At 37.5% G+C, this 12,001-nt stretch overlaps 1 protein-coding gene across 6 annotated transcripts in view; it reads left to right on the top strand.

Annotated features, from left to right (window-relative positions):
• LOC135692412 (uncharacterized) overlaps nt 1-12,001 on the top strand; it is an 81,769-nt gene that overhangs the window by 40,620 nt on the left and 29,148 nt on the right. Inside the window, exon 7 of one of the 6 annotated variants that reach the window (XM_065210514.2) lies at nt 2,507-2,663. The exons of the other annotated variants lie outside the window; for them this stretch is intronic. The gene's annotated coding sequence lies outside the window, so the exon portion shown is untranslated. The remainder of the gene's footprint in view (nt 1-2,506; nt 2,664-12,001) is intronic. 6 annotated transcript variants of the gene reach the window in all.

The following is a 12,001-nucleotide window of genomic DNA, read 5'->3' as shown; positions in this document are numbered from 1 at the left end:
GGGCAGCCTCCCCCCCACAGTATGAATTTCGTATCGGCGGCACTGTTTAGTGGTAGGTTTGCCTCGGGTCGACGCTGGGTTAGTTTTTGTATCAAAGTTTGTTAGTTTCAGTGTCAAAGTATCGAGTACATCGATTCAGCCCAGGACGAATCTAGATTAGTTTTGATAACATATGCCATTTTTTTAAGTTATATCCTGCCTTTTTACACTGATAGATTCTTTATATTTGTTAATTCAATGTCTTAAAAAGATGCAGCTTCCACAAAACAAACCAAAATTTCTTATCCTCATTCCAAAATATTTCAACCAAGTTCTCTTTGAAGTTTACTTTAACAGAAGTATCTAGCAAATTTTCGCTTCTTTGCTTGCACCAAGTTGATCTGACAACATCTCAACGCGGTAGGGATATTTGCCAAACCACCTTAATTGCGCTGCACCTTAATCAATACTGTCATGGAGTCAGATGTTGTAAACACATAGCTACAAATGCTCGCGTATATTTTGCAGTGCTAATTCCAACATTGCGAGTCACAATTAATTTTTGAGCAAATTCATTACGATTTAAATTGAGATTTATGATGATGTCGACTGTGTGAAAATAGGTTTCTAATTTTTTCGAAAAGTGCAATGTTTTTGTTTGATTTAAATTTGCTTGTCCTCCGATGTTTACCCCAAAATTCTCACGACCTGATAAATATTGATGTTTCTACTTGGCTGTTTAATTTGGCTGCAATTTGATTTTTACACATTCACGAGATGATAATTTGCCTGTGTTTTATCCACTTGCGGAATAATCTCCCGAATTAGCATCGATTGCTTAATTAATGTACGAGATTTCATCAGTTGTTCCCCGGAGTCCTCCTGTTTTTTTTGCGTTATAGAGACATGGTTTTTCTGAAAGCACGTTTTCATAACCACAGTTCCAATATTTCTCAGTAGGCAAGTCTTGATGTACCTTGGAGAAGCAATTTAATCTTCATGCTACAGTTGTGTAATTTTCACAAAACCGCGGCGATTTGGAAATGATCTTTAAGTAACAACCCAACCATATCTACTCTTAATGCAGCTTGGAATTAAAGAAACTGTAAGTAATCAAGAATTGATCTCAGCAGACCTAGTTTACCTTGAGACTTAAGTTTGGTCGTTTATACATAATCTGTAGAAATGCTACCGGGAAAAGTATCATATTCCCATTCAAATTGAATGTTGAGCCCATTATTTCATTCACGGATACATCCTTCGATTCGTGCTCTGCAAGATAAATACTTATCCCTTTCATATTTGACAATTAAGCTATCTACTTGCCACAACTTAATCTCCATTAGAAATCAGGTTGCATTTTTCTTTCCCAGTTTTTTCTCTGGCATAAACAACAACTGTAGCAATCAAAGAGCATCTATTTTAGCAGCATACCCTAAAGGCCTTCCAGCTTCGTATTACAAGGCGTGAGCATGGTTTTTCTATCAAAGGAAAATGGGTGTCTGGGTTTGGTAACACTAACAAGATATGACAGTGGCCATTCTTTTCTTCATCGTATTTTTGTTTGCCCGTCCAAATCCTATTGATAGAAGGGATTAAATTGCTCCAAATGCATTAGAAAACTTCCTTTTGATAGTTTGTCATGGTAAGCTGAGAATAATTTGGCTGGAGGTGGGAAGCAGATTGATACATGACAATTCTTCAAGATGATAACATGCATGGTTGAAACTTTAAATATTATGAGGACTTTTATCTAGTGTTTTCTGGGACCCTTATGTTTTGAAAAATTCACACGAGTTTCGCTTACGATTCGGTTCAAAACTTGATGTCATGATTCTGTTATGATTGTGACCCATTACTAATCTGATTGATCACGAGAAGACCCAAGCTAGAGTGATTGATCGTCTGATTAAATTGCAGAATGTATTTTCATATTTCGCTAGTGTATTTCTTCCTTGGCTTGCTTATTATTTGACAAACAGCATAATTTTGATTAATTACTCGGTTTTCTTCCATTGGTCTTGAAAAAGTGATGTCAAATGATTCCCTCTTTGATCTACCTTCCGTAGATGTTTCATTCATTCGATCTGGACGTATATCAATTCAAACAATCTGAAATCATATGAATAATTAAAACTTTCTTTGGCTTTGTTTAACTTCAATCAAACTAGAGTCTTAAAATAAAACGCAGTTTTATGCAAGACGAGCAGGATATAAATGCTTCAAATATTAAAAAACATTGCTATGACCTAGAAGTTAGAAGTTTTTCCCCACAATTCATTGGCCTACAGTCTTTTGACCAGTATTTACAACTAAAGCAAAAGATCCTTTTGTCGGAACCTCACGAATTCAGTCAATTATTTGTTGATAACATACTTTTTTGATTTCTTTCTAAATGCAACTTATTTCTATCTAATGAGACAAGACTCTTTACAGACTGATTTTTGTGGTTTTCATCCAGAATTCATCCTCACCCACGCATCTCTTCCATTCATAGCTACCTCACCATACTTGATCTTTACTCTAGTTTGCCGTTGACGTACTGCAACAAAAACGCCCGCAAATATTCACGGGTAATTTTGCAGATTATATCAAGCTTCCACAGTACACTGGTACTTAAACTCGCCGCTTCATCACACGTTCATTTTGATAGCTGCCTGCTTGATGGACCTGAGCTTTTAATGGTAAGCCAGTTAATGAATATTGGTTTGTTCTTGTTCATTTTACTACTTGTTCGTTTCTTCATACGGTTTCTCCCCTGCAACTTCTGGTAAGGTCTTATCTCAATTTTCCATATTTTGCTACTGCAAAATACTGACATAGTTGGAGCACAATTTCTTCTCTTGCAACTTCTACGCCCACCTTACTGTTCATTCTCAATTGCATTCAATATATTCGACATCGAAAGAAGTGATTTCCACCTACAGGTATGGGCCTTCTTAACCACTACAAAGTCATGCTGCTTTATTTGTATTTAACATTGATTTTAATTCACATACAACTAACATTTAATACTTATCGACAGCTCTTTTTGAGTTCATTGTCCAGTAAATACTTAGTTAGTAATTGCTGCTCTTTTTGACATGGTAAGAACTGCCTTATGCAAGATATCCTTAGCCAAAGCGGCTGATCCCATCCTGTAATGACGTCATCCATCTATATCACTTGGGCCTTCCATATGCCCATGTACAGGTGCTGCATTTAGTTTCGATGATCTCTAAATCCAGTTATCGTTAGTACAACTAATACCGCAGCTGGAACAATCAATTCTTTGTCGATGAATTGCTGTTTTACGCGCAGTTAGTTGCTTCGTGGGGTGATATTTGTTAAATTTTAAGACATTTTTGTCCTTGACATAAAGAGAGCACGCTCTTTAAATTATCTCTCTTTGAGCTTCTTGTTTTGTCGTTATCCAAAAGGACATAACGCCACTGTTAACGACATGATTAGTTCTCTGAAGAACATTCATCTTCCTGTTCTTTGATTTAGTGTTCAGATTGCAAAATCAGATAAAGAATCCATTTCTGTTAAATTTATATCTATGCAAGGGTAGTTAATCTTAACTATAAACTTTTGTAACATTTGCATTGAGTTAAACATCATTCCCTGGCTCTTGCTATCATAAAAATGCGCAATGATGTATCTCCTGAATCTCTAGAATATACGTTATACATAATGGAAAACCCTTAGAGTTCTAGACACGTGCCAACATGTTTTAAACCAGGCCTGAAAGAGTAAGAATAAACCTGAAGAATACTTACGTAATATTTTACTGGAACATATATTTTTATTGCTTCTCTGCAATAGCCTCCATGCTTTGCATTAAAAGACGATTTACTTTTTGCAAGAATCATTCCAGGCATTTAACCAAAGTTTCGCTCTTCTCCATAACTGTTTTGCTTTGAATGAAAAAGCACTTTCCTATTTTTTATGAACAATGAAGAATAGCAAACCTTTTTAGAAATTGTCTATATATCCTACCATTTAGCACTGCTGGTACTCTTTTCTTACCCAGTTGAATGCTCCTATCATCAGTGAATTAAACAAACCTTGTAGGCAATGGGACCTAAGAAATGAATACCATAATCTTTGTATTCTCTTTAATCAAATGCTCAGGTCTTGTCTGTCTTGCAAGTCTTTAATTGTAGTCGAAAACAGTTGTTTTCCATGTAAGTTTATGATAAGTTCCTATCCTAATGAATCTCAAACACCTTTATTATGGTATAACGATTTTAGATTGACACATTAAGCTGTGCGCTAGTCATTGAAAACACTTGTATGTGGTAAAAGAGCAACCATGGGAAGAAGAAAACGGCTCCCAGGCGATGTGAAAAGATAGAGACAAATTTCTAAGAACAGCTTTTTGAAAAGCAGAATAACTATCAACTGCAGCTGCCATTCATTGTCTCAACTTCGTGCCTCTAATATTTCGCTTACCATACAAAAGTGATCATCAGAGTGGGCGTTAGGCAGCTTATTTAGGGGGTGTCACGATGACAACCAAATGCCCCTTACCATTACCTCTAGGGTAGAGGATGAATTATGAAGAAAAGATGAACAGAATTTAAAGGTGTCTTCACACCGATATCCCGTCATTTTCTCTGCGTTCGAAACTTTAAGCAACGAGCCTGTCATATTTTGAAGATTGTGACTTTCCGTAAAGCTGCCCAGTAAAGTGTTGAAGATTTTTGAAGATATATTTATGAATCTCGAAGATTTCTTATTCTAGCAAAAAATTTCTTTTGAAAAAACTCTAAGTAGGGATAAGTAAGGTATAATTGGAAGCGAAATCCATATATCTATGTATGATATTATGTAGAGTTTAAGCGTTTAAATTAAAAAAAAATTGACACCTTTCTTTTAGACAAGCTATAACAGAATTATAGAGTAGAAATGAATTCTAAAAGTTTGTTATGAAACCCTTATGCAAAAAATGGTATAAAAACATTAAAAAGTTTTTCTAATAGCTGTCCCCCTGGGCTTATATAGAACAGTTTGAAAATGGGTGGCCTTGTTGTCAAATTGTCTAGTCAATTGTAGTAAAAAAACACAAGCATGCTACGTTAAAGCATGCATGAATGAAAGCTGTCTGGAATTTTACTCAAACAATTTGTACGCGATCACGAAACTGGAATAGACAATTGGCGATTCGTCATGCACTCTTTGAAGATTTTTACAATAAAGACTTAATCGATAAACAGATAAGCAAGTTTATGTGTTTGGCTCCATTTATACATGCTCTTACCAAGAATGGATGGAATAGGTTTTGCGATTGTGAACACTCCTCCCTCCGGACTTGAAATGGAGATACTTCATGTAACACATGAAATGGAGATACTTCACTGTTCGTGGTTTTGTCTCATGAATAAAGGGCATAGCCTTCAACAACACAAAAATTGCAGACCTGATGTACTATTTTTAGACAAATACTTTAAAAATGATATTTTGCATAGCCTGTGAAACACAGCAAAGAAAATAACAACAGAGCATGAATTCAAGAAAGGTGCTTTCGAACCCCAGCAATGGGAGATATACCAAAACTGGTACCGTTCATATGCTCGGCCCCATTCTTAGGGGCAACAACTTGCGATACCCTCAAGCTACAGAATTGACATTTCTATTATTCAGTGTTCAAGTGGTGCTTTGGTTTCTTTTAAAATTCATTTTCGTGTAACAAATAGAGTATTACAGGTCGAAATTCTTCTTTTCAGACCTATTACTTTTCTAAGAAGGAAGTCGTGAGCCATTACCCCTGCCCTTGTCTTTTACTCACAGACAAAAGTCTAGACTCTTGTTCTTGATGATACATATCTAGATTCATTATCCTACCAAAGATGTCACTTTCTATTCATTTCTCAAGATTGATATTAAGCCAAACGAGCATTATTTTTCTAGGCGTGCACCAGTCTGCTCTATCAACATTTGCTCGCCACGTGTATCAGTAGCAATCGACGAACCTCAGATTAATTTCCACAGTTTTCATTGCAAATCTATGTATCAAGCTAATCCAGCAACGCCTACACCTGTTCAACTTCATTCCATATTTATTTGCTTTAAGAATCCTTTCCGTTATCATCGTCTCGCCATGTTCAATAAACGTACCCTCTCATTCGTCAGGGGATAGTCAGGGCCCACGCCACCTGGGAGGCCAGGGTGGCCGTGCCACCCACGTTTTTGCGAAGCAAGTATTTTATAGCTGCAGTAAAAGGGTAAGAAACCTTGGCCCCTACTTTTTCCAGCCTTGCCCCCCGTTTCAAATTCGTGGCGCGGGCCCTGATAGTTCCAATAAACCATCAACCAGTAGTTGCACAGAACCCATTTCCTTTGCTGAATTGGTCAACTTTAAATATCTCTCTAAAAGTTTCAATCCAGAAGCAGCGGTGAGGGACGAAATTCTTTTATCGGCTGCACCATAAGTTTTAAAATCATTTCATATTTTTATGCTGGGTAGAAGAGTGTGCAACTAATACTGTTAATTGTGATACTTGGAACAGCTTTGAGGAACCCAACAGAACATACCAAAGGCGATGTGTACTTTAAGAAAAGAAAACGTCGTTTCAGCTCAAAGTGAAAATGAGATAAACAAATCTACAAAATTGATTAGGATTTCACGAAAAAAAGTGATGATTAGTGCTGCAGAATTTAAAATACCAAAGATTTAGTTCTCACTCACAGACGCTTAGTATAGGAATTAAGTCAAACATTTAGCACATTTTATTAAGAATTTAAAGTGATTACATTAATTTTAATGCTTGATTTCTTTGCTTTCTGCTAACCTTAAATGAGTACTTATTTTGATAAAAAAACTTTTCTGTGGACGGTGTTGTCTCAGTTTCTTAAAGTGATCATCCAAGATAGTGAGATTTTTTATCTGACCATGCTTTTCCAAATACTGTTTTGCAACTAATGCAGGAACTCGTATCTTTGTTTTCTTTTTCGGTCTTGAGATAGCATCAGTTTACCGATGTGAGCCTGAAAAGCTATTCTGGGGCAGAATAAATAAAACTAAAGATAGCGGTTTGCTTGAAAAGAATCAACCATTTCTTAGCAGTACAGCAGATGACCGCCCTGTTTGTTGTGATAACGATCATAGTTGAATGGGGGTAATAAAACGACAGGGGTAGTTTGAAAAAAACAGAGCCCCTGCCATGTGGGTTTTGAATTAGGACAATGTAGCAGCAACAAATCGCGTTTTTTATCTGAGAAGCGCAAAGTGGATTGAGCTAAGCATAGCAAATTGGTCGATCAAGATGTCCAGCACATGAAAGGATGTCCGGTCCTCTGTTCTTTGCCGTCCTTTTCCTGCAATGTTTTACCGTGCTATAAATGGTTTAATAAAGGTATGGGGAAATTTCAGCACAGGATTTACCTCATACAGCTCTAAGTACAAATAAATCAATTGAATATTGTAAAGCAAACAAGCCGGAAATGCGAAGCTGATAAGTTGATTTTTTAGAGCGAGCATGCAATGACTTGACAAATTGTTCCCCCTTTCAGAAAAATTCACAGAATTGATATTGGCGCGAAAAGGATCTCTTGCACGTACGATCAGCGCTGCCTGCTTATAATGGAGACTCAATGGAGACGTGTTAATGGCAGAAAATGAGAGTGTGAAAGAGATTTTATGTGGTTATTTCTATATAATAAGAATCCCTTTCTTATAGTTTCGTATAGTGACAATCTTTTCATCCACCAGAGTGACTTTAAAAATTAAATGATCTGCTCAGATACTGTACTAGAGCAGATTATTGCCAGTTTTTTCTTACCATAGAGCTAAGAAATTGTTCATTTTGTCTTGATCCATTAAAAGCGCCGGCATTTTAAAGCTAAAGCTCTCTTTCGATGTTAAAACTCTATTAAAAACACCCCTAAATGCCCTATTTTTTGCCTCCAAAGCTTCAAACAATCTTTTGATACGCATTTCTATAATAGAGGTATGATGTCTGTGTTATCGTAAAATATGACTACGTGTTCAAGCATAATATGTTTAAGCTAGATTGGTGGGCCTTTCCACCCCTTGGAGTATCGCAGCGACTAACATCTTGCCAGAGTGTGTTTTCATTAAATGAATAGAAATGAAAATTGGAGGAGCCTCGGCGAACTCCGATTTGATTTCTTCGAGACTCCTCTTCGCATCGAGGTCACTGTGCTAGCACAGGTTAATTCATTCTAATTGGAGATAGCTCCTGATTGCCTGGACAGATTGCTACTGCAGCTTTTCGTTTCAGAAAGCACAAGGGGCACAATATCACAAACTCGCATTGAAGAAGCGATTTCCTGGACATATACGTATTTGAATCAAAGTAGGTGTCAGCGCTTAAAGATGTTTGAATAATAACCTGGCAGCACTTCAACTCATGGTTGTTTGTACTATAGTTAATAGAAACTCTGCTTGTATATAGCACGCAAGAAGCACTATTGAGTACATTTCCCTACACGTGTTGATTCATAAGCTGACCAATTGTTCTAGGCCCTCCCTCTTTATCATTAAAGGACTGACCCTAGTGAATGTGGAACTAGCCAGCAAGGGTGAACTATGAATAGAAGCCTAGTTGCTCACTACAAACAAATTCCAGCCATTTTGAGCGGGTTAGTCACGATTATTTATGTAGAAAACATTTATTTTTTGGCAAGGCAGTGCACCAGCTACCCTATCTAAAAGTTTGCACGCGATTCCAGATACTCGTGGCTAAAGATGAATGCCCCTTGCTGGAATTCACCTGCTTTCTTCAATGTCCTTTTCGGTGTAGTAACATCAAAAATAATTATAAATATTTTTTAACCTTTTCAATCCAATTAATCTGACACGAGATACGACAATTGTCGCTTATCAGTAACACTGTTCAAAAACCGTGTGTCTATCCCATTTTTTGTTGTCAATTTGTGTCTTTGTATCCTTGTGTCTTTGTATCCTAAGCTAAGGATGGCCTGAATTAAGTGTGGTAGAACAGCAATTTGTATAGGGAAAGACACATGGACCAGGGGGGGGGGAAGGGGGTTTTAGCCTCCTCTCCCAAGAATTTTCAAAATGTACTTAAAACCGTGCAAAAACCGCTCTAGCTTATCCTCTTAGTTTTTAGCATGTTTAGCCCCCCAAAAAAGCGCCTTAGCCCCCTCAATCTGTGATATGCTCCGCGATCCTTGAAAAGAAATATCCCAAATAATAGAATATTCGATTTAACCTAAATGTGTTAACTCGCTTGATCGCAACTGCGCGCAACGAACGAGCAATCATGTGGAAGGGAGTTAGTCGGCTGTCCGAAAATGGACACTTCTAGGACGACTCCTCGAAGCTCGAGTCACTTCTTCTGGCGCCCAATCCCAAGAAAACAGCTTGCTCTGACGTGAAACTTATCGAAACTTTGCAAACAATGTTGAAATCAAAAGAATTTCGTATATCGTTACAGATTAATCAGCTTGATCCTAGCATAATAAAAAGACATACAAATCGAGGTGGTCAGGCCCACTCCCACGATGTTTCTGTTGTGTGCCGTCTTCAGGGCTGCGTCATCAATACACCCCCATATTCTCTCTTTTGACTATTATGCTTCCCCGATTTGTACTTGCTTGCTAAACTCCTATGATGTACTTACAAGGATTTCTTTGACTCACTGATCCCATTTACTTTGCCCGATAATCCAAGGCAATCATTCTTAAAGGATCTTTAAAGACAAGTCATTAAAAAGTTATCCTGCAGGCAAATCTGTGTAAACAAAAGTTTCTAAAATTTTCAGCAAAGACGCAAGATACTGTGTGCGTTCAATTTAATGTTACTCCAAACTAGATTCTGTGTAGAACTTATTTGTTAAAAGATAATCGAGTATATAGAAAGTTTATAAAGCAGGCCTGAGCAGATCCATTAGGTAAAGTTTAGAATCATTTTAGAAATTTGGATAGTAGAGGCAATCGCCCCTACAGGCTCTGCGAAGTTTCTTTGTTTAAGACAATAGATTCCTTGTTAAAAAAAAGGTTAGCCCCCCCCCCCCCCAACATACTTAAAATCCTTGGAAAGTCTATGGAAAAATTCGGAAAACAGTAAGTTCCAATCATTACCCTGCCTGAAAAAATTAATAACTAAAGCATCGCTGCAAGTTGATTCTCGAGATTTCTTTCAAATGGGTTATAGGAATTGCTGACAAAACATTTAAAATATTGCCGCTTTACGTTCAATAGAGCTCAGAATGTATACTGAAATTTTTTCCTTGGATGTGTCACACCTACACCCTCAACAAGACACAACCCCTCCCCCACCCCTGTAGCAACCGCCCTGCCGATCAACTCCATTGTTGTCGACTTTTCTTTGTCCTGACAAAAAGTGGTTTTTGAGTGCTGCACTTAGCTAAGGGGGCCAATTTGTCCACAGCAAAAGGTTTCATTTTACCTTTGATTCTAGACTCGACAGTATCGCAAACTACATTCGATATCTTCAAAATGAAAAATTACTTCGTACCATCAACAATTTAAACAAAGTAACCAAAGTACTTTCTGAATTATGTTCCCACGTGACTTTAAAAGGTTGATTGGTATTTGATCCAAGCGTTTTTACTGCCTTGATAATAGGACCCCGTTTAGTTTGCTGTCGATTTTTCACAAAAAGAGCCGCTAAATGCCTGATGCCTCTAGATTATTCTTACCCTGCAATCAAAATTCCTATTCAATCGCCATATAGCCGCTAACAATATTCCCAGTATAACAGTTTAGTCCAGTTATAGTCTCATGATTTAAAAAGCTCTTTACAGTGTTGTGATGAATTACGATTTTAGCCACTGTAGTTTCGCGAAATTTTCATTAATCTTAACAGGGATTGATTGAAAAGTTCATTAATTAGCTTTTTGCTGCATTCCATCAACCACAAAGCTTTCCTATGCCTATCTTTTTATTACCGGTCGCTTTCATTGAGAGACTAAGATTTGTTGGTCATATAGTTACAATCCACGGTGGCACAAACAACAGGATGAAATCTTGGCCTAAAATTTTCTCGCAGTTTGATACAAGAATCAAGTTCCTTCCTCTGATGTTTTTTCACTCCTTATTAGCAAAATTTCTTTTTACCCCTTATAAGCCTTTCTGTTAGTTTTTCGGTGTTTTTGCTTAGGAAAAGGAATGGAATGCTATCTGGAGTTATTCCAGTCAATATGCTTTTTGGCTACCTAAAATTTTCCTGCGCTCGACGTTTTCATTTGCCTTTTCTCTTTTCCGGGTACAAATTGAAACTTTCAGAAAAAGCCAATGAAATGGGCAGTTGCTACGGGGGCTGTGGTTCTAGGAGTGACTTTGTCCTGGGCATCGTAAGGGCTTTAAACAACAGCTTTTTCTGTCAATAAGGGGGTCTTTAATTTCGGTCAACAACTGCTGCAGGTGTCTCTCTGTTTTAAGTAAGAATATTCTTTGGCTGGAACGATCAGAAAAATCCGAAGTCTGATAAATATAAGAAAGAAAGAAAAAACTGGAGACGGCTGGAGAGGGCTGGAGAGATCTCGTCAGCCTTTTTCTTTCCCTTTTTTCTGTATTCATTTTTAATATATCGATTTTTCCGGCTTAAGGAATGCTCGGATATGAAAGAGAGGTAGAGACATGTAGCAAGTCCATCGAAAACGCTGCTCCCCCTTCTCGCTTTCGTGAAAACAATTTCAAACGGAATTTTGCCCTTCAGCACACTGGGTATTAGCCTCTTTCATGTAGAGAGACGAAAGAACACTTTCTCGAGGAATTCTGATATTACATACAGTTGCGCAAAACCAATATAATTTTGATTGCTTCTATACCAACTCAGTCTTATTAATGGCTTCTCATTGTAAGAAATTTCACGCGAAAACCACATCGAGACGAGATATTGCCTTTCAAAAAGGCTGGTATAACCATATTTGAACAAGGCGACTAAGGTCACTGTGTAATTTGACCAGCGTGGCTGTGGGTATATTGCTATCTATCTCATCGTTGGCGCTTTTAATCAGCTAATGACTTCGAACAGTCGTTTATACACTTGACTCGTACTCATTTTATCACTGTTGCTATGGACGCA

The sequence above is a fragment of the Rhopilema esculentum genome, chromosome 3, assembly GCF_057945365.1.
Source record: "Rhopilema esculentum isolate cy_ngs chromosome 3, ASM5794536v1, whole genome shotgun sequence".
In the NCBI taxonomy this organism is placed as follows: domain Eukaryota; kingdom Metazoa; phylum Cnidaria; class Scyphozoa; order Rhizostomeae; family Rhizostomatidae; genus Rhopilema; species Rhopilema esculentum.
This window is presented reverse-complemented; position numbering and strand designations above follow the sequence as displayed.